The sequence below is a fragment of the Astatotilapia calliptera genome, chromosome 14 (assembly GCF_964374335.1).
Source record: "Astatotilapia calliptera chromosome 14, fAstCal68.1, whole genome shotgun sequence".
Classification (NCBI taxonomy): domain Eukaryota; kingdom Metazoa; phylum Chordata; class Actinopteri; order Cichliformes; family Cichlidae; genus Astatotilapia; species Astatotilapia calliptera.
The window spans coordinates 26,481,054-26,503,889 of record NC_137435.1 but is presented as its reverse complement, the minus strand read 5'-3'; the positions used below and the strand labels follow the sequence as shown (position 1 = coordinate 26,503,889).

The 22,836-nt window shown below is 40.5% G+C and overlaps 1 protein-coding gene across 6 annotated transcripts in view; it reads right to left on the bottom strand.

The window, feature by feature from the left end:
- The window catches only part of LOC113036221 (uncharacterized), an 82,740-nt gene that overhangs the window by 27,793 nt on the left and 32,111 nt on the right, over positions 1–22,836 (bottom strand). For 5 of the 6 annotated variants that reach the window (XM_080288539.1, XM_080288543.1, XM_080288541.1 and 2 more), the window contains exon 9: positions 12,129–12,337. The gene's annotated coding sequence lies outside the window, so the exon portion shown is untranslated. The remainder of the gene's footprint in view (positions 1–12,128; positions 12,338–22,836) is intronic. The other variant, XM_080288540.1, reaches the window with a different exon arrangement.

Genomic DNA, 22,836 nt, shown 5'->3' with positions numbered 1-22,836 from the left:
CCAGCAAGGACATCCAAATAATGTTCATAATGAATATCCAGACGTTAAGAAAGTTGGAAATACTTTAATCTTTACTTTTATTTATCATCCGTATCTGTAACCGGAAGGTCGCCGGTTCGATTCCCAGGCTCTCTGTCCTGGTCGTTGTGTCCTTGGGCAAGACACTTTACCCTGCCGCCTACTGGTGTGGGCCAGAGGGGGCCGATATGGCAGCCTCGCTTCTGTCAGTCTGCCCCAGGGCAGCTGTGGCTACAACCGTAGCTGCCTCCACCAGTGTGTGAATGTGAGAGTGAATGAATAGTGGCATTGTAAAACGCTTTGGGTGACTTGAAAAGCGCTATATAAATGCAATCCATTATTATTATTATTATTATTATTATTATTATCTTCTTTTCTGCTTTTAATCAAAAAATATAGAACTGGATAAGATGAGTTTTCTTTAGACACTTAACTCTGAGGGTAAGACAGTGTATTAGACCATCCAAAGAGCAGCTACGTATATTAATTTAGAACATCTCTACTGGATTTTTTGACGGGCACAACTTTACTGGGAACACAAGCCATTGCCATGTCACACACATATGTCTTACTAAGGCACTAATATTCCAACAACGGACAACATGGAAGTGACAAACACCGCAGTTCCTTAAATAGTTAGAAACAATCTTGAGAAATACCCACAGGCCCCTGTGCTAAATTGCCCAAATGTACAGCAGGAACATGTTTACAGCTTGGTACAAGAAACAGCTCTGGGCCCCATAGTTAGTTTCATTTGCAGTGCATTGCTTAAGTTTCTGCCTATCTTGTAACAGCATATAATGAAGTATATTGCACAAGAACACTATTATATCCTTTTCCTTTCAATCAACCCAAGCATGGCTTTGCTCTAATTGGCTTCACGTTACGCAGTGTGCACAGACAATACATTATTTTGCAAGAAACATACCACCAAGCATGTACTGTACTCACCCTCAAAGCTCTCTCCCTTCTAAAACCTCATCTCACTTTCCATATTTTCTTTAATAGTCTTGGGGTCCTTTTATCTTGTAAAGTGGTGGAGCTCATGCAGTCTGTGTGGCGTCATTAAAGTCAGTGAAGCTGGTCTTAATTGTTGGCGAATTGGTCTTTTATGACTAATGAAACCTCTAGTATAGGCTGCTTGTACTATTTAATCAGTCATCATGTACTCTGTACCACCTACACACTCTGCACTGAGATAATGGGAGTGAGGGAGAAAGTGTGAACTGAAGTATGGGAAGGGGGATGGAGAGAGAGAAGCAGACAGAAGATAGATAGACAGACATCCTTTGGTACCTCTGACACACAGAGCTGCAGATTCACTCTGTTTCAGTGCAACTTACATTTTTAGCTTCAGAGGCTTATAAAAAGCTACTGAGACTCTCTGGCACCATGTTGTACCAGGTGTTGTGAATAAATAAGTTCCTAATACAGAAGAAAATAAAACAGTGTATATTCTTTTAACTGCATTGCATAGATGATCATTAATGACATAAAAATGTGTCGATCTCCTGGCCCACTGGCATAGTTCTTGTCCGAAAGGGGACTTTTTCCACTAAGGCATTTGTTTGTTTGTGTTTTAACTTATAATAATAATTTGAATTATTTCCTACCAAAGCTGTACATAAAATAACTGTTATTTTTTTTTATTTTATTATTAGGTGATGCAAAACTCACATACTGATTTCTTTTAGTGTAAACTCTCCAGCAAAACAACTAGTAACAATTCACTTCTTGCTTACAGTGTGTGTCGCTTTTTTGTCTTTATTTTCCATATTTTCCATCTCCATCTGCTGCATAATATACAGGAAAATGGAAATGTCATAAAAATGATTTTACAGTTTCAAATGAATAAAATTCAAAACTCTTGGGGCAGACGGTCACCTATATGGCAGTTCAGCATTTGCAGATCACTTCAGTGCACTTTATTGTTCTTATGGGAAGATACGATTACAGCAGTAATATAACTTCTGATTTTATAATTGCCTAACAAAAGTCAGGTCTTATTTGTTGAAAGTGTATCTCACATATTTTATAGTGAATGAAAAGTAGTCTGTTTTCACTCCTTGTGCACCCTAATTTGGTTTTGTTAAAGTCAATGGTGTCCTTTAGGCTGAGTTCTGTAATGGCCTGTATGCCACAGTAAGTCACTCCCAGCTCATCATATAAAAGTATGAAGACCTTTTTCAGCCGGCTGCTTTGCCAGCCGTGGACAGCTGGCAAGCTTCTACTGCAGTTTGCCTACAAACATTTGTGTACACACTACATTTTAATGTATTTGAACACTCAACAATAAATAAGGCATAAAAAATTGATATGTGGCTGCTTATTTCGCAGTATTTTACCTTCTTATCTCTGAGTCACCTCATCTATCCTAAGTGTAAACTGTCAGTCTGCTGTTTACCTCACCTGTCAAAGTGCCAGATGTGAAGCATCCATGTGTATTTATTCTTGAAGAGGCTGTAAAAATTTGTGAAAGGGGTCTCATAGAGGTTGTTGAGTCAATGAAGCTCACTTCTGTGTGCTGACGGTGATCGTAATGTGACTTGTTGAGGATATCCTGAACTTTTCTGTCAATAAGCAGTGTTGTTTTTACAAGCAGACAATGGCACACATTAAACCATGTGATAGTTCATGCTGACAAAGTGATGACGATTATTCCGACATAGGAAGTGCTTTGATTAGCTGATTAGGTTGACGAAGCATGTGTCTGGATTATAACGTTTTTGTTGTTGCATGTGCTTTGTACATGACTTCTGCAAACCCTTTACTGAAAGGAAACTGCGGACTGGGACCTGTTCAATACATTATATGCAAGTGGATCTCCTTCTTTGCAAAACTAATTATTGATATAAGTTATTAGGTTGCAATCCTACAGGGATTTAAAAACACAAACTGCAAAGGGACTGCATTCAGGCCTAGTTGGATGAATATTAGAAATATCCTGTCTCAGAGTGACGCTGAAAAACTAGTTCATGCATTTATTACTTCCAGGCTGGACTACTGTAATTCATTATTATCAGGATGTCCAAAAAACTCACTGAAAAGCCTTCAGCTAATCCAAAATGCTGCAGCAAGAGTCCTGACAGGGACTAGAAAGAGAGAGCATATTTCTCCTGTTTTGGCTTCCCTTCATTGGCTTCCTGTTAAATCCAGAATTGAATTCAAAATCCTGCTCCTCACATACAAGGTCTTAAATAATCAGGCCCCATCTTATCTTAATGACCTTGTAGTACCATATCACCCTATTAGAGCACTTCGCTCTCGCACTGCATGCCTACTTGTTGTTCCTAGAGTATTTAAAAGTAGAATGGGAGGGAGAGCCTTCAGTTTTCAGGCCCCTCTTCTGTGGAACCAGCTTCCAGTTTGGATTCGGGAGACAGACACTATCTCTGCTTTTAAGATTAGGCTTAAAACTTTCCTTTTTGCTAAAGCATATAGTTAGGGCTGGACCAGGTGACCCTGAATCCTCCCTTAGTTATGCTGCAATAGACATAGGCTGCCGGGGGATTCCCATGATGCATTGAGTTTTTCCTTTCCAGTCACCTTTCTCACTCACTATGTATTAACAGACCTCTCTGCATTGAATCATATCTGTTATTAACCTGTCTCTCTTCCACAGCATGTCTTTTATCCTGTCTTCCCAACCGGTCGCAGCAGATGGCCGCCCCTCCCTGAGCCTGGTTCTGCCAGAGGTTTCCTCCTGTTAAAAGGGAGTTTTTCCTTCCCACTGTTGCCAAAGTGCTTGCTCATAGGGGGTCATATGATTGTTGGGTTTTTTTCTCTGTATCTATGAAGCGCCTTGAGGCGACTTATGTTGTGATTTGGCGCTATATAAATAAAATTGAATTGACTATGGACTATTTTGGATTTGGATTCAGAGTCATACAGCACTACCTGTACATCCATCCATTATTCCAGACCTTCCCAAAGTGTGGTGCCCGCCCCCATTGCAGGGGGGCGTGGTATGAAAAGGGGGGGGGGGGGGGACAAAACGTTTGGACACTGCTAGCACAGGGCGCCCACAGAAATGCAAAGCAGGAGATGAAGCATAGCTGAATATGTTTCCAAACCAACTTCATTCTAAGCCAAAGACTAGAAAATATGGTGAAGCATATCTTCCCTTTGGCTTCACCTGCACAAGTGCCAAGGTAGGTCTCCCCTGCAGAATTGGTTTTCGCTGGGCTCTTCAAATCACGGACAAACAGTATCCCACATTCTTGATTTTTAGTTCAAACACTTGTTTAATGACTAACTACTCCTGACATTTTGGAGATGTTAGCTCTTTATACAGTAAAGTTACAGTGGGATACAAATAACATCAGGCTGATCCTGCCATGATTTGTTCCCCCTGTCTAAATCACGGACTAACAGTATCTCACAGTTGTTTATGTTTTTAAACCTATTTTGCACAGAGAGGCATTTTTTGAAAATGAATTGATAGCAATGCTGAATATTATTACACAGGAAAAAAACAAACAACTACACGTAAAATAATCGCACCGTGACGCCTCAGCCTTTCTAGAGGGACAGTAGCTGCGTGTGTGTATGTAAGCCTGTAAAAACCGTAGATAGTCAGATTAACAGTATTTTGTCTCTATCTGCCATTCTGCAATTCATCTCATGTAAACAATAATGTGGCAGACAGCGTGACATGGAAAAAGGCACATACCTTTGACGTTGCATGACGAACTCTGTATTCCTCGTCCACACGTAAACGTAAAAAAGGAGTTTTAAAAAATCTCTGTTTTTGGTGATTCGAAACACCGTTTACGTGTGGACGAAACAGCTGCGTTGTCAAAAATACTTGTGTAGATGTGGATGTAGCATAAAAGAGTTAGTAGTTTATTTTATTACTACCTGTAATTTATTGCAGATTACTTGCATTTGCTTAATTGTATACTAAATGTTTGAGTTGTGAAATAAACAGCAATGGAGCAAAATAAGGGTGTGTGTGGTTGGAGGATGTGTTTGTGCGTGTGCATGTGTGCGTGCACGTGGGGGGGGGGGGGGGGGGGGGGGCATTTTTCTTGTAAAACAAAGGGGGCCTAGCAAAAAAAGTTTGGGAACCACTGCATTAATCCATCTTCTATTGCTTATCCAGGGCCGAGTTGCTGGAGCAGTGGCCTAAACAGAGAAGCCCAGCCCTCCCTCTCCCTAACCAATTACTTCAGCTCATACACGAGAATACAGAGGTATTCCCAGTCAGCTGAGAGACATAATCTCTCTAGCGTGTACAGGGTTTACCCTAGGGCCTCCTCCTAGTAGGATATGCTCAGAACACCTTGCCCAGGAGGCTCCCTAATCAGATTCCTGAACCCTGTTAACTGGCTGCTTTCAATGCAGGAGAGTAGCAGCTCTACTCTGAGTCCCTCTGAATGACTGAACTTCTCATTGTGTATTGAGGCTGTCCTTCTCCCTGGAGTGGGCACTCCACGCTTTTCCTACTAAGAACCATTATCTCAGATTTGGAGGTGCTTATTCTCATTCCTGCTGCTTCACACTCATATATGAACCACTTCAGTTCAAGCTGGTGACCACCACCATGTGTAAAAAGCAGAGACAAGATCCTGAGGACACCTACTTACACCACCTGCCTCTAGTTAGAAATTCTGTCCATAAATATTATAAACAGAATTAATGACAGGGAAACTCTTGCGAAATTCAACACAATAAGCCAGATACCCCATGACATTGTAGAGGTGTGTCAACCAAGACAGCCCTACAACTTCTAAAGCAAATCATCCACCCAAGGGGGCCTGTCACTGAGAAGTTTTAAGTACCTGACCTCATTCCCAGTGATGGCCGAGTTATCCCCTTCATCACCAGACTCTGAAAGGCATATAAGTGGGATTGAAGAGATCCTCAAAGTATTGAAGAGATTCCCAAAGGATGTGAGCTTCCCCTACAGTTCCACAAGCTAACCAAGCCCAATAGGACTCCTTCTTCAGCTACATGGCTCCCTTCATTTCCAGTGTCCATCATTCGGTTCGGTGCAACCACCTTGCAGTTCTGTGCAGCTGGTTCAACAATGACGGTGCATAACATGGTCCATTCATCGTCAGCGTCCTCAGAATGCTGTCAAAGACCTACTGGAGGTGGAAATGGATGATCTCACAGACTGGGGCAGCCCACTATCACTATACGTTTGGATGTTCCAGGCCTGTCCAGTGTCTTTCCCACCACCCAATCTAACTACCAGGTAATAGTCAGTGGACTCTTCTTCACCCAAGTATCCAAAACATATGACCAAAGATTTGATGATACAACTACAAAATGGATCAGCTTGCTACATAGGTTGTCTCAGTGCCAGGAGCCCAAAAGAACTCACTTATGCTTGAAGAAGGTGTTCTTTATGGATAGACTGTGGTTGACACAAAAGTCCAAAAACAGAACACCACTCAGATTAAGATCAGGTAGGCCATTCCTACTGATGACGCCACTCCAGGTCTCACTGCCATTGCCCATGTTGAAGTCTCCGACCAGTGACAATGGAGTCACAAGGTGGGGCACCCTCCAGCACCATAAGTAGTGACTCCAAGAAAGCTTAGTACTCTGAACTTTCATCTGGCACAAAAGTGCAGACAACCCTCTTGCCCAGTGGAAGAAACCCCAACGTATAGGCAGTGACTGTGGGAATACAACAATCCACAGAAGGGTGGACCCATGTCACTTCTGGTTTGACCCCAGGCTGGCTCCCTCAAGCTAGAGCTCAGCAAACTGACACTCTCCCTCAAGCACTCTCCTGAAGCCAAGTTCAGTGGCAGGGCATAAGTAACTGTCCTGGGCAGAGTAAAAATGGTCTCTAGATGTTTTTCATTTTCCCATACGTGTAATGTGAATTGCCCTTTGTCTGGCTTATCACCACTTTGCCTTGTGAAACCCTACCTGAGGCATAAGCCCCCAGCAACATAACCCCAGGGATTATTGGGACACACACAAAAAAAACATGACAAGGTGGTGATTCACAGAAGGAAGCTCACAGACAGAAGGTGCCAGTTATTAGTTGCCACTTAAAACATCACAGCAAATAATGATGAACATGAGGTGTATCGAGGGCCATTAATGTCAGTAATGTCAAGGGTACATAGAATGGTGAAATGTATGTCTGGGGATTATGAGATTAAACCAAACCAAAGTGCAGAAATATTGATCCCAGGAGGGAGAGAAGGACTTGTTTGACCAGCTTTGCTTAAATTTATAGTAAAGTCATATGTAGGTGTGCACAAATCAAACTAGAAATTCATCTGGACTTATCATCACACAAAACAGCATGCTGTAAGGAGTTAAACCCATTCTTATTTTAACCAATTAAAATATTTCCTTGGAACATTTTATAAATGTCACATGTACAGAACTGCTTAATGAAAGCAAGACTTATAGGCAAGCCCTTTATACAACATTTTATAATTGTATAATGAATACCCTGTATAAATGGCATTTACTTTGAGCTGGTAAGTTAAAGAAAAAAGAAAAAGTTACCATGTTAGTTATAGAGTTTTTTGGCCACTTGGGGCTCAGCACATTACCCCATTACAACAACATATGACACGTGTGTCATCATCAGTTGTCATCGTGAAATTACAGTAATCTTCAGGGTAACAAATACAGGTGTTTAATTTGCACTGACCTTTTGTGTATGTGCATACACCATCATCGCCTACCTGTGTTCATACTGCTTCAAAGTACACATTGATGGATTCACCTCTTCTCATAGAAAATCAATCAGTTACTGAGTGGAACCTAAACAAATAGAGCTGTTATGACTGAGTTTCCCATTACGGTCCTGTCTACAAATTCTAGCCTTGCTACACCTTGTTACACCTACACACAAAGACACACAGTAAACCATGACTGGTGAACCAACTAGGAAGTGGTTTCTACATTTGATAGAATGGGATAAAAAAGCAGAGCAAGGTCAAAGGGGAAGCTGAACACTAAAGCTGGTTACAGACCAATATAATTTCAGGTTAATTAACAGTAAGGTGTCACACACACACAGACACGCACACACGCATACTCAAACACTATGATGCTGAACATTAAAGGGAAAAAAAAGCCTTAAAAAAGCACAAGTTAATTTTGCTCAGATAGTTAATCTCTTTCTTTCTCCTTCTCTGAGACACACACACACACACAGTAGGCTCTCATACAGAAACCGTAAGACACTCTATCACAAGTCTCTCATCTTAGTAGGTACCGCTGTGTCTTTTTTCCATCTTGGTGTCCCTGCCTGTCTCTGTATTGCTCTCTTTGCCTCCCTTTCTGTTTCTCAGCAATTTCTGCTGTATCCTCTTTCACACCTTCATCCTCTCCCACTCACTCTGCACCTCTTTTTTTGCCTCTCATTCCCTCTAAGCAGTCTTTCCTAAAAACCCCTTTCATGCTTTCACCGCTCTCTCTCTCTGCACATTTTCCTCACTCTCTAAAGCCCGTTTTGATTCCCTCTCTCTCTCCCTCTCTCTCTCCCACCCCCCCCTATCTCTGTCATATTCTTTTCTCTGCACCTGGCCATGACTCTTCCCCCATCACTGTGGTTTCCCCTCTCCACCTCTCTGACAGCTTCACATTAATCATTCCTATATCCCCAGGAAGACTCGCCTTCTTCAACTCTAGCTCTTTCTCTCCTTTTTCTTCTGCATGTATCTTTGTCTCACTCGCTCTCCCGCTGTCACGTTTTCCCTACAAACTGCTTCTTTCATTCTTTTTTATCACTTCTCATCAAATCCCTATTTATGTACGTGCAACAAAAACGCTAGCACCCATCTCCCAGTTGTATTAACTTATCACATGTGGAATACGCTTCCCAAGTTTTGCATTCGCTGAAGCAGCAGCGGAATGGCAGTGTGTGTGTGGCAGAATGATTTATTCGAAGTAAGAGAATATTATGGGAAAGTCTTCAGACCAAAAATAGCACTGAGTTTAAAAAAAACAAAAAGAGAACACAAGTGGCTGCTTTGGTGTGGGTGTGTTGCCTCAAGTATTGGTGAGACAATGAAATATTATCCTTTTTAACTGGTGTGAGTGAAACATCCACAAGTTTTATGGCTCTTTGAGATGGCAGGACACTACACAGCTCTTTTTAAGACTCTGAAGACATAACAAGAGAACTTGTTACTGCGTTTCAAGATGGCACCTCATTAATTTCCAGTAAAAGTTGCTCAGCCAGCACATGCTGGCTTTCAGGCATTTTAACCCACTTAGCATGTGCAATGTTGTTCCTCTCCACCTGAGACAGTTGAGAACTGGTGTTTGGCATTCATGTGTTTTTAAGAAAAGTGTATCATTTGACTTTGCCAGTACCAAGTTGGGCTACTGTGCAAAAAATATTTGAAACATTTTTTCGTGAATGCATTTTAAAGACTATACTCAATCATTCTTGTTGCAAAGTAATTCACTGGAAATTTTCACTTGCTTGTAGCTGATTGACCGTTGCAGTTGGTTGCTTTACTACAATTTCATGTACACTACTTTTTTGACTTTAAACTGTGCTCTCATAAAAATGGATACAGCAGCCATACTGATAAAACAGCAGATACCATTCTCTGAAGCCAGTTCTCAATGCTGTGAACCCATTTATTGAATCAGTCGCTCCCTTTGGCAAACCTTGACAGCTTTCATCTAGTTAGATGCAATTTGCAGATCTAATTTACTCTTTCTGCAAAACTTTAAACAAAGTCTCACTCGCTAAAACACATTTTCACTGTGCCACACTTGTGATGCACATTGGTAGCCACAGGTGGCATAAGTTAAACACAATTACAGCACAGCTGTCACTGCTTACACAAAATGATGCAAAAGTGTTCACACCTGTTGGCAATGATGCAATTAAACCAATATATACTAGTTCAGAGTGCACAGGCAGCACCAGAAAGTTGAAGTTTAGTACAAAAATGGATGGAAACCATCTGGGGGACAGGAGGATGATGAGATTAATATAAGCATGTAGGAGTGCATGTGAATTTTGATGAGGAGAAAGAGGGCAACAAGAAGAGCAAGACCAATAATAGTAATTGCAGATAAAATTCAAGCAACTGTGATAGATAACGATCTCATCCATGGAATGGCAATGAGGTAAGAAGGACAAAGAGTACAACCCAGTCACAGCACACTCTCTGCGGCTACCATAATCAGAAGATTGAGAGAGAAAAAAACCTTTCTGTGTTCTTCTAACAGCAAATCAGTTGATGAAATAGTTACTGAGGACAATGTTAGTTTTGGAGGACTCGACAGTTCACTACGCAACAACACTGACTACCCTTGAGGAAGAGTCAAATAAAAGTTTACGTTATCCATTTAAATCAATTGAGGTAAATGCTTTTCATTTGCATTATATCTGTGCAATGCGTTATTTCTTACAATAATTAAAGTGTGCATTGTCTAATTGCCACTGTCAGTTTTTCAAGCAGTCTCTAATAAATGGCAGTATTGTTTTTCTTTAAGTTTCTTTGATCTGATGACATTGTTTGATGTTCATAAACATGTAGTTTAAAAAAAGGTGAGAGTTATCAAAAAAATTCTTTGCTTTACTATTTTCTTTTTCGTTTGTTTCAAAACACTTATGCAACGTTTCTGATGGTCACTGGCTGAAACGAATAGTCAAAATGGAAATGAAACTCGTAATAACTGAGAAATTGCAGGAAATCAAACACTGGCACTATCAAATGCCTAAGACAAAACATCAGACAGCCATTCATTTCCTTTCCTCATCGGCGTTTTCAACAGTCTCTTTCACACACTCATTTGTTTTATGGTTCTCTCTTATGCTCTTTAACACTGTCTAATCCCTGATTAGTAGAGGAAGAGGGCGTTTAATGCTTGTCTCCACTTGTCTGCTGCTGAACTGTGACACATAAAAATGCTTACAACTGCACAGGCATACACTCGACACACAGACTTGCTCTTGCACAAAAGGAAAACCAGGTTCACACGCACACAAACCTACTCTGCTCCTCACTAATGTTTCACGTCTCTTTCTCTCTTTTTGCCAAAACAGGTACTTGAAAAGAATTTAACAGTATCCAGTGAGTGCAACCCAACATTCAAACAATGCGTTTACCCAAGAGAGAAAACGCATGTTAAAAGAGAAGTCATCCCAACATAATTGTACTAATTCTTCCAGGGATGCTTTTGTCAAAGTTAAAATACGCTATAAACAAGCAGTGTAATTATGTTTAGTAGAATTACTGTGATGTGGAAATTCCCTCACCATGGGAGAAAATGGGATGAAGAAAGGCAGGGAGCAAGGCTATTGCCCAGAGCCTGAATTTGGCAAGGGATCATGCTTATAGAGTAGTGGCGCTTACGTTTTTTTTGCCCAACCTCACAGTCTTGCTTCACTTCCTAAAAATGTTCAAAAATTTGCAGCTGATCTTTCCTGAGAGGAGCGATAGAGTTCTTCCCAACTTGCTGGGGAAGAGCCAAGTCTAAAACAATCTGCTGGTAAATGGTCTACCATCAGGGAAGACAGAACAGAGACAGTGCCAGTTGGACTCAATTAAGGGTTGTTTTCACTGAGGAGGCCAACTATTTAGAGGAAAAGTGGGGGATTAACCCATGAAAAATCACTTCTCTCAGCATTTAGTCTGTTCTGAAACTGCATGACAGGCAGGCAGAACACATTAGCAATAAACGTGGTACATATACAGCAAAAACGGATTGTTGAGAAGTACCAAACTGACATACAAAAAAAAGTTACACGTATTGAGCAAAGTAAAAACAGCGCTTGAAATGTCACTTGATGAGCAGTGATATTTTTCATTTCCCATATTGAATAAAGTAATTATAGTGGCGTCCAATCAGCAGAAGTGGTGGAGCACTGGAGAGCTGACAGATTGCTATCTGTTTGACAGAGGCAAGTCAACAACACCTCTATCTTCACTCACATTTCCCCTGATGCCACAACACTTTATCTCTTCATTAACAACTGATAGGAGATGGGCCATGACAGTTAATTGCATCACTGGGATATGTGAGTGTGCACGCGTATGTGTGTGAGTGTGTGTGCTTGAACAGGTCATCACCATCAACTGCTGTGGCGTGCAATTTTGTGCTACTGTATACATTTGGGATTTAGGATCAGATGTGCACGTTGCATGTGCAGGGCTTACCTGTGAGGATGAAATGTTTCTACCGGACTGTCTCCTCTCTTTTTCCTTTTATCAGTCCTCTTCCTCCCCTCATTATATCATTTCCACACCTCTCTCCTCCCCTCCAGTCCCTTTCGTCACTGCTATCGTAACCTGAGGGTGTCTACGTCCCACGATGCATTGCAATCCGTCGGCTCGCCTGGTGGGTGATGGAACTGCAGTGACATCTACTGAGAGGAGAGAAGAGGAGAGGAGAAAAGAGGAGAGGTAAAAATGGACAGATGAGCCACTGTATTATTGAAAATCCAAGAGAAGTCACAACTAAGCAACTCCCCCTTGAACCTTTACTGCCAAGTATTCAACTCGGTTATTTAATATCAGCACCTTTCTAAAAAAGGGGGGGAAACCAATTGAAATTTCCCCTCCTTTTTCCAGATTTTTGTTCCTCAGCCTACTTTTGTGTGCAGATAATTGCTTCTCTTTAGTAACAGCAGCTCAGAGATGATTTTTATTCTAGTCAGCACGCTTTGATACAGGCTGTCTGTGTGTTGTGTAATTATTGTCTTAGCCACTGGCTGTCAAACCCCATTACGTGAGGTCAAGCTTAAATGACTATCCTGAGCTGATGACAATAATTTGATGACAGACACACACACATTAGTGAGCAATGTACTTACCAAAGCACGCACAGATATGTTTATGCACAAAAACACACACTGACCAAATTCACGCTGAGCAACACAGACAAATGAACATGTACTCATGTGTGCTCGTTAATACAAATGAATGCACAGTGGGAAATTTACCTTTTGACAGGAACCTATACCATGAATAATTCAAGATGTAGTTTAAATAAACTATTTTATTGTCTACTGAGTCATACGTGAATTTGAAATACATTTGTATGTGCAGGCAGCCATCATGTAATTATAAGGGCAGAGTGCTATCCATACAAAGATACAGCTTGGGTGAAGTCTGTTTTAATTCTCATCCCCTTTTTGCAGATTAAATCCCAAAGGTTTTATGCAGTTTAAAACACGAAGTCAAAGGAGCTTGCAAAGAAAAGCGTCTGGACTTCTTTAAGTTACTTGAAGACGTTTCACCTCTCATTCGAGAAGCTTCTTCAGTTCTAAGGTCAAATGGTGGAGAGTCCCAGATATAAACCTAGTGGGAGTAACCCCCCACAGAGGGACAAAAGGACCCCTGATGATCCTCTAATCGCCTGAGCCAAGGTGTGAAACTGGGTGTGGGTCCCAATCAGCCAGAGTTTCGGGTGTGTTCATTGTGAAACCTGGCCCCACCTTATCATGCGAATTCCTGAGGTCAGATGGTCCAGGATGTGAGTGGGCGTTAAGGCGTCTGGGAAGGGATCTCAAAACTGGATTATAGATGGCAGAGAGTTGGTGTCGTAAACCACCGCCTCTGTTCAAAGATGGTCGCTCACAGTGGAGATAGATGGCTTCTTTCACTCCTCTTTCAAACCATCTGTCCTCTCTGTCCAAAATGTGAACATTGGCATCCTCGAAAGAGTGTCCTTTATCCTTAAGATGCAGATGGACTGCTGAGTCTTGTCCTGTGGAGGTGGCTCTTCTGTGTTGTGCCATGCGCTTGTGAAGTGGCTGTTTGGTCTCTCCAATGTAGAGGTCTGGGCATTCCTCGCTGCACTGTACAGGATACACTGTACAGCATACACCACATTGTTAAGTCTGTGTTTTGGCGTTTTGTCTTTCGGGTGAACCAGTTTTTGTCTGAGCGTGTTGCTGGGTCTGAAATGCACCGGGATGTCATGCTTGGAGAAGCTTCTCGGATGAGAGGTGAAACGTCTTCAAGTAACTTAAAGAAGTCCAGACGCTTTTCTTTGCAAGCTCCTTTAACTACGATGACCTGGATGACTGAGAACCTTCACAGACATATTTAAAACACGAAACACTTTCTTGTCACTGTCTTGTCCTTTTGTGTGGCATGTGAGACTCTTAACTCCGTATTCAAGAGCAATCAGAAACATAAATGGTGAGAAGAAAAATGAAACAAAAATGTGTACTAATTAGAGATGGACCGATCCGATATTACGTATCGGTATCGGTCCGATACTGACCTAAATTACTGGATCGGATATCGGAGAAAAATAAAAAATGTAATCCGATCCATTAAATATCACGAAAGCACCTCACAAAACTTGCAACACGCCGTAACTCACCTCAGAACGTTAGCATGTCGGAGCAGTATGCATCACGTGATAGAGCGGCTGTGGCATGCGGGACCTGTCGGTGGTCTGGATAGCATTTGGAGCTTCGCTAGCAACCCGGCATTTCATCTCCGACAAAGTTATCCCCGAGAGAAGTAAAGCAAGTGTGTAAGTCCATCTCTGAATGTTTGTAAAGCATTCCTGCGTTAAGCTTAACAAACGACTGCCTCTTCTTGCTGCTACTTCAATCATGAAACCGCTTAACGATCAGCTGATCGGCTTTTCTGTCGGGAGTACGTCTCTCTTGTTTGTTTTTGGCCCACTTTGCACCAGAAAGAGGAAACCAGCGGCTGAACAACAGCAGCACGTTTAAGCTCTATAAGCTGTTGTTAGAATTTATTTAATATTACTTTCTACTCCAGGATCTTTTTCTACGTAGCTGACGCTGGTAACTGTGCAGGGGCGGATCTAGCAAAGTTTAGCCAGGGGGGCCGATAGGGCATTAACAGGGAAAAGGGGGCACAAAGACATACTTTTCTTTCTTATTCTCATTTAAAATGTCTAGCTTTTAATAAATAATTATCTGACAGCCAAAGTTTTAATTTGATGCAAAATGAATAGAAGTCCATTACTGTATATAGTAACTATTAAGTCTAATATATATACCCTAGTAAGCTATAGTACTTTTTCCTTTGTGAAGGTACCATCTGTGCAGTCTGCAATTTTGTTGAAGAAAGATGTTGAATCTATTTAATATTTCTTGAAAAATAATTGATTTCTGTGCATTTTTTTTTCCACACTGCATCAAATTAAGGTTGATTACGTCGATTAAGCATCATGAGGTGGAGCGTGAGGGGTGGTTCCCTATTTTTTATTTATTTATTTTTGTTGTTGCTGGGAGTTGGAACCCTATTAGTTAGGTTGCTTAATATATATGCTAAGTACTCTTTAAAATACCAGAATAGGGAGGATGGTGTAGGTCTAAGTTTATTAGATTGATCAGTATTGCTGAACTATGAAATATTTTTTTTGGATACAGGTATAACAGAATAGCTTTAGTGTAGTTGTTGTTTTAAACTTGAGTATGAACTTATACAAAATGCAGCAAGATATTTAAAAAACAGTTTTGTTGATTAAAAAACACTATATCGGATTCATATCGGTATCGGCAGATATCCAAATTTATGATATCGGTATCGGTATCGGACATAAAAAAGTGGTATCGTGCCATCTCTAGTACTAATAGGTTAAAGATAAAAAAAAAAAAGCAAAAAAAAAAAAAAAAAGCAAATTGTCGAAGACATCAGCGGGAAGTACTGAATCTTGTGAATTCAACTATTTAAACTAACAGGTTTAGCGTAGTGAGACATATTAAATAAATACAAATCACAGTCAGTATAAAATGATCTGGCAATGAGCACTTAACATCAGAAAACACACACATCCTGAAAGAGACTGAAGTCGCCAGAATAGTCAACAGGTTTTGAAATTTTAATTTTTTTTTTTCCCCAAAACTGCTTTGTTAAAAAATTTCATATGCAAAGCAAAAATTCCATATGAGTCTCACAAATAATTTCTTTGCTGATTAACTGAATGTATAAAGAAGTGTAACATACATCCAGGTCCATTTCTGGACAATGACCATTTTCATATATTGCCTTAGTGGATCCACATGAGTGGATTTTAAATTACCCAAGATGTGATGTCAAGCACAGACTTTAAGATTTAATTCAAGGAGGTTAACAAAAATACTGCATTAAGATTTTAGGAATTAAAGCCATTCTTATTCATAGTCCCACATTTCCAGAGCCTTAATTTTTATTGAAAAATTGACTGAGCAAAAGGTGCAAGGCCAGGTAAGGTCTGTTCATTCACTATTCCACTTGGGAATAAGCAGAGAAAAGATCTGTAGATGTGTTAAACTGGCATTTGGTAGCTGTTTACTGGAACTCTCAATATGAGGTCTAAAGAGAAGTCAGTGCAAGCGAAGGAGGCCATCATTAGGCTGACAAACCAAAATAAACCTATCAGAGGGAGAAAGTGAAAATACAGTACTTTCGGAGGGGCCAAATCAACAATCTGGTAAATTCTTAAAAAAGAAGAATGCACTGGGCAACTCAGCAACACTAAAAGGTCTAAAAGACCACAGAAAACAACCGAAGTGGATCATTACAAATTCATAACAAGAACACTTGAGGAGGTTGTCAGAATGTACAATCAAGAGCCACCTTCATGAAAAAGAGTAAGTAGGCCAGATTACACTTTAGCAGTAAACAATGAATCTGCAGTATTCTTTAAAACATATATTTTGACAAATTTAACCACGATTAATTTGCACTAGATTGATGGGAAGAGAAAAGTATTGAAAGGAGAGAAACAGCTTATGACCTGTATCACAGCACCACATCATCTGTCAAACATTGTGCAGGCAATGGGGATGCATGGTTGTCAGTAGAATCGGGTCAACATATTTATTGATGATGTGACAGCTGATAGAAGCAGCAGGATGGATTTTGGCGTTTACAAGGCTGTTCTCTCTGTTTAGTGAAATACTGCAAAATTGATTAGACAGCAATTCACTGTGCAAATTGATAATTACCCAAAGCCAACTGCGAAAAGCACTCAAGAGTTTCTCAAGGCAAATAAATGCATATTCTTTAATGGGCAACCAATTTACCTGACCTAAACCCGACAGACCATGCTTTTCAGATACTGCAAAAAAAACTGAATGCAGAGAGACCCATAAACAAGCAGCAATAGAAGGAAGCTCCAGTAAAGGGCTTGCAGAGTATCTCAAGGGAGAAAACACAGCATTTGGTGATGGCATTGGTTCTTGACTTCAGGCAGGCATTGACTGCAATCCCTAAACAGTTAATGAAATATTTAAAAAAACAAAACAAAAAACTAAATAACAGCAAAAGAAAAAGGGAAAATTCAAAAGCTTTACTAGGAGGTGAATCTCCAAAATGCTATACTAATCCTCATTAACAATATTAATATGTAAACATTGAAGCAGAAAGAATGCAGTTTTGCCATGATTTTCACGCAGTCTAAGTTATAGCTAGCATGCCTATTCAATCTCGCATTTGCCACCAGGTTAAGATCCATAGAAACCTTAGCTGTGGTGAGTAACATTTCCATAGTACAAATGCTATTCTGAGTGCATCCACACCTATAGTACTCTGTGCATTAGGAGTTTATAGCATGCAATATAACAACAGTCTGATCTATATGTTAATATCTATTTCCGTCCTGAGGGGCCTGTTCATTTTACAAAGTGTCTGTAGCAGGTGTAGCCCTGTCTATCTGTGACCAATGACACCAGGACACATGTCAAATAAAACTATATTACCTTTGATATATTGGCAGGATTATAAGACACGGAGCAGAGATGGACAACCATGTCAGAGGTGGAATAAAAGGTAGGAAAGAGAGAGTCAGAGAGGAACATGTTGGTGTTGCACTGAGAAGGGAACAAAAAGGCATGACAGGAGAGGGGCAAACACAACAGTGGCAGTTGTAAAAGGGGAATGTCTTAATTTAAAAAGAATACTGATGGATAATAGAGGACAATGTTGAGGTAGAATGAGAAGCAAAAAATTACATAGGAGATGTGAGAGAAAAACAACTTAGAAAGGGAAGAGTGTTTTTCATATAACAGAGAAGAGTGGACAGTAGCTGTTGGACCAGAATAGTCCATCATGTTGCCTTTTTATTCAGACACACACACACACACACACACACACACACACACACACACACACACAGGAAAACACCCTGAGTACTTAAGGTCAAAGACTAAGTTAGACTTCTTGCATATACAATTATTTATGATTATGTCTTTAAAGAAAAGAAAAAAAAGGTATTGTCCAGCAATATATTAATTCCAATTTCAGAAAGTCGGAAGGAAAAACTCCTTTTTAACAGGAAGAAACCTACAGCAGAACCAGGCTCAGGGAGGGGCACCCATTTGCATATTATATTCATTATATTCAGCAAAATGAGTGTCAGAAAAAGTAAATCTATTCTCTCAGTGGTCTTCAGTCTTTTTTTCCAAGTAACGAGTAAAGTAAGGGGTTGCAAAAACGGTAATTAGATTACCGTTACTTTCCCGTAAGCACACTGCGTTACCGCGTTACTAAAACCGTGAATTTTTTTGCGAGAATGTCTCACGACAGTGACGTAAGCGAGTGCGATTTTAGTGACAAGAGCTGTGTGCAGATCAACAATGGATCAACAATATCGAGTGCGGGAGAGAGTATGAGCCTGCAGCGTTTAAAGCGTGGAAGTACTGACCTTACTTTGAGTTTGATTCCATAAAAAGTGACAAAAACATTAGTGTCCGTTGTGCGTGGGAAGAAAACTTCTTTTTACAGCAAAAAAACCCCTAAACTTCCAAGCAAGCACCGAGTGCGCTATGACCTAATGGAAAATTCACCTAGAAACTCCCGGATTCTTCCACTGACCACTAGTGATGGGTCGTTCGCGAACGAAATGGCTCTTAGAGCCGACTCTTTGACGTGAACGACGCGAGCCGGCTCCTTATCGCGAGCCGTCACGTGGGGTTTTTCTTTTCTTTTCTTTCTCTCAGCCTCTCTCTCGCACTTTTTTTCCGCTTCACTCTGCACGCGAGCCTTGTGCTTTACGCTGGGCAGAGGGGGGAGGGGCGGTAGTTACACTCAGTAGCACAGGAACAGAGCCAGAGAGAGAGAAAGAGAGGCAGGGACAACAACATTAGAAAGGTATAGTAATCATCCACAACTATTTTCGGTTGCAGATGATAAAGGATTGAGAAAGTTTATTCATGCAGGTCCATATGACAGAGAATGTGCATCTTCTGTTTGTTTTCATATTATAATTTATATTTAATTGTGTTGTGGTTTGCAGTGTTTTGTGTTCTTTTCACTTTAAATTTGTGAAAGGAAAAAGCTGAAAATTTAAATAGCTAAAACTTGAAATGTGAATAGTTTATTTTTGTATTATATGATTTATTTATTACATTTTATGTGGAGTGAATAAATAAAAGTATATTTACGGTGGCCCCTAGAGACAAAGCACATACAAACTTCAAATCACGTACGAACTCTGAAGCATGTACAAACTCCAAAACACGTAAAAACACGTAAAAACTCCAAAGCACGTAAAAACACGTACAAACTCAGAAGCACATAAAAACTCAAAACACGTACAAAAGACAACAGAAGTGCTCCAGGATGCTGGGCGCAGTGTTGAGCCTTTGTTATCTTGTGGCTACACAAGCCAGCAAGTACCAATGACTGGATTTGGTGTGTGGTAGTCACAGGTAAATGAACTTTTTTTTAAAATTATTTGAATATATATATGAGTGCCTGTGTATAAATATACAAACAATACACACATGCTTTCAATTGTGTAATTTAAGTGATCTAGTAGCTCTGCTTTGGAAGTTCAGTTCATGCTAGAAATGTGTTTTGGAGTTTGTACGTGTTTTGTCTCTAGGGGCCACCGCATATGTTTATATTTAAACATATATAAATAAAACCACTTTTTTTTTACGTTAGTAATTCCTTTTGTGCATAATTTTATATTATTGTTAATAATAAATTAATTAAAGCAACAAAACAACCCGAAGAGCCGGTTCGGAGCCGAAAGAGCCGGCTCTTTTTAGTGAGCCGAACCGAAAGAGCCGGATCTCTAAAAAGAGCCGGAAATCCCATCACTACTGACCACTGCGGCACACCTGCACCAGGGCAAACCTCCTATGGCGTTATTTTTGTGCCACTATTCTGAGCGCACGTAAAGAAAAATTGAGCGCACGTAAAAATAATTTGCAGTTGCAAGTGTTGCATTTTGAGGCGAAATTTATTTTGAGCAAAGAAAAGCTAAATTTGAGTGAACAAACTTCATTGCTGCGTGCAAAAAATGTATTTCAGTGTTTGCTATTATCCATACACACGCACAATAGCAGCCCCACTCGCTCAGTTTTTGCATTTGCGCTTGCTGGCAATGTGTTGCTTGCGCTCTCAACATTTCTGCCCGTGCGCGCTCAACTCTTTCTCTACACCGTTATATTTGTGCCACAAAACCAGCCAATCACAGACTTGGATTCAAAAAAATCTGATTGGCTGTTTTGGTCTCCAATCAGCTCGAAGTGACGAAATGCAATATTGCAGAATCTATTTCGTCCAAAACTCAAATGAGGCAGTGGCAGAGGAACACAGAGTGGCGGAGTTTGAAATATTACTCTTTCTGGGTCACAAAATAAACTTTTAAGATATTTTCATGCGTGAATGTTGCTTTGTAGTGATGGCCAAATGAAGCTTTCTGAAGCATTGAAGCTTGTATTGAAAAACGGTTCATTACTTGAAGCTTTTCAACACAGTCTTCTCTGGTGACATCTGGTGGCCAAAAATAAGAAGAGCAGCTTGAATCCACAATTAAAACCAACTGCTTCGTAATGATTGCCCACTCTACAGAATGGAATTCTGTCTGATATTGGGCCACCGTTGTGTTGCTTTAAACGTGTGTTTTTTGGGGTGACAAAAATGTTATTTATTTCTTTAATAAATAATTTTGACCAGTAAACTTTCCTTGTTTAAACATGCACCATGGTGTGGTCTTTCTTTGCTTGTGACGTCTTGATGTTGGTAAATACAATAAATGAAAAATACCACGTTACATATAATATACATATAATAATGTACAACACATTGGTAGTGTCCAAATTCATGGGCTGCATCCTACTGAGTCCGCATTTGTAGACCGATTACGTCACAGCAACGCGCCGAAGGCTGTCCAAATTCGTAGACTCCTCTGAATGCAGCCGACAAATGCGTCCTCCTTTTCCCCGAATTTGAAGGATGGGTTGGGTGTGTCCTTCGTGGCCTACCATATCCCAGAATTCATAGCGCGGCCCAGCCAAACTCCAGTTTCCAACAATGGCGGCCGCTACTAAGTTTTAAAATTACTCATACTAATTTTTCTGGGTCACAAAATAAACTTTTAACATATTTTCAGGCGAGAAAGTAGTTGTGTAAACATCAAATATCTGCTCGGTTTATCAAGATATCGCATATTTGCAAAAGTGCTTTGACGTTTTCGGAGACGTCTGCTACCCACCAGCTCCATAGCTAGCCGGGAGCTCGAGGATTACTGATGCGGCCAAGAACGGCACAACTCCCGGCACATCATTTTCAGATCACCGCGGACTGAGTTTATTAAACTCCACCGAGACAGCGGTGACGCTAATCAGAAGGCTAGACCGTCCAATTTCACGGTCGTTTACTTCCGGCCTACCCGACCTTCTGAGGTCCCGGCCCACGTAGACGGTGAAGGCCGGGTCCTCAGGAGGATGCAGCTCATGAATTTGGACACAACCATTATGGAGTATGCTTCTGCTGTGAGGTCCCGCCTCCATGTAGTTATGCAGTTAATCGCTAGATGGGTATTTTTATAAATAATATTACATTAGGGAAATTTTCCTATACATATTTTTGACCTGGGGGTAGAATTGATTGTGAACTGGAAAGGGAAAATGTTTATGAACTTGCAAATTAAAAACATGCATTTAAGGTAACCCTTTTCCATTTGTAGATTTTTGACATTTTAAGTTTTTCCCGTTGTCAGATAAAATAAACACGCACAAAACAAAAGCAAACAACAAGAACACAAAGCTGGAAAACCAAGCCGATTGACCAAAATCAACTCAAAATACTTCCACACAGCAGAAACTCCTCTATTCCTCGCTTGCTCCAAATCTCTTAGTAAAAATATCAGTAGTTTGCTATCTGTCACCATCAAACACTCCACAAATCCCGCGAATGATTCGCTTCCTTATAAACCATTGAATCAGATACCAAAGCAGTTAGGTTCTAAATGAAGCTTCGGACGTCACTGATCACCTGACTCTGGCCAAACGAATCAAGCTTCGACACAGTGCTTCTGAAGCAGTGTGTTGATATTTTTGACACACGCACCAGAGCGTCAGCTTCAAGCAGGCCATCACTATTGCTGTGTAAACTTCAAATATCTGCTTGATTCATCAAGACATCACATGTTTGCACAAGTGCTCTAAACATTTTCAGAGATGCCTGTTACCCACCAGCTGACCGGGTGGTCACTCGGGTTAAACATAATATATAGTATATAATATATATAAGGCTGAACTGACAAAAGATCACCGACTACACCACCAGGTATTATAGGAAAAACCATAAAGCCTTTGAACTAAAACAAACGCTGTTGTGACAGTGACGTACACTGGCTTTATGGTATATATGTATGATTTGTATCACCTTCATGTTTCCTTCTCACCTCATATCCAAACCGATATCATGAGCAGCAGCTTTTACAGCTGTGGCTCCAGCAAACATCAGCTGATACTAGAAATTAATTTTAAATAAATTATAACAACAGCTTATCAAGCTTAAACGTGCTGCTGTTGTTTAGCGCAACATCCACTGGTTTCCTCTTTCTGGCACAAAGTGGGCGATAAACAAACAAGAGAGATGATCAGCTGATCATTGATCAGTTTCATGATTGAAGTAGCAACAGGAGAGAGAGGGA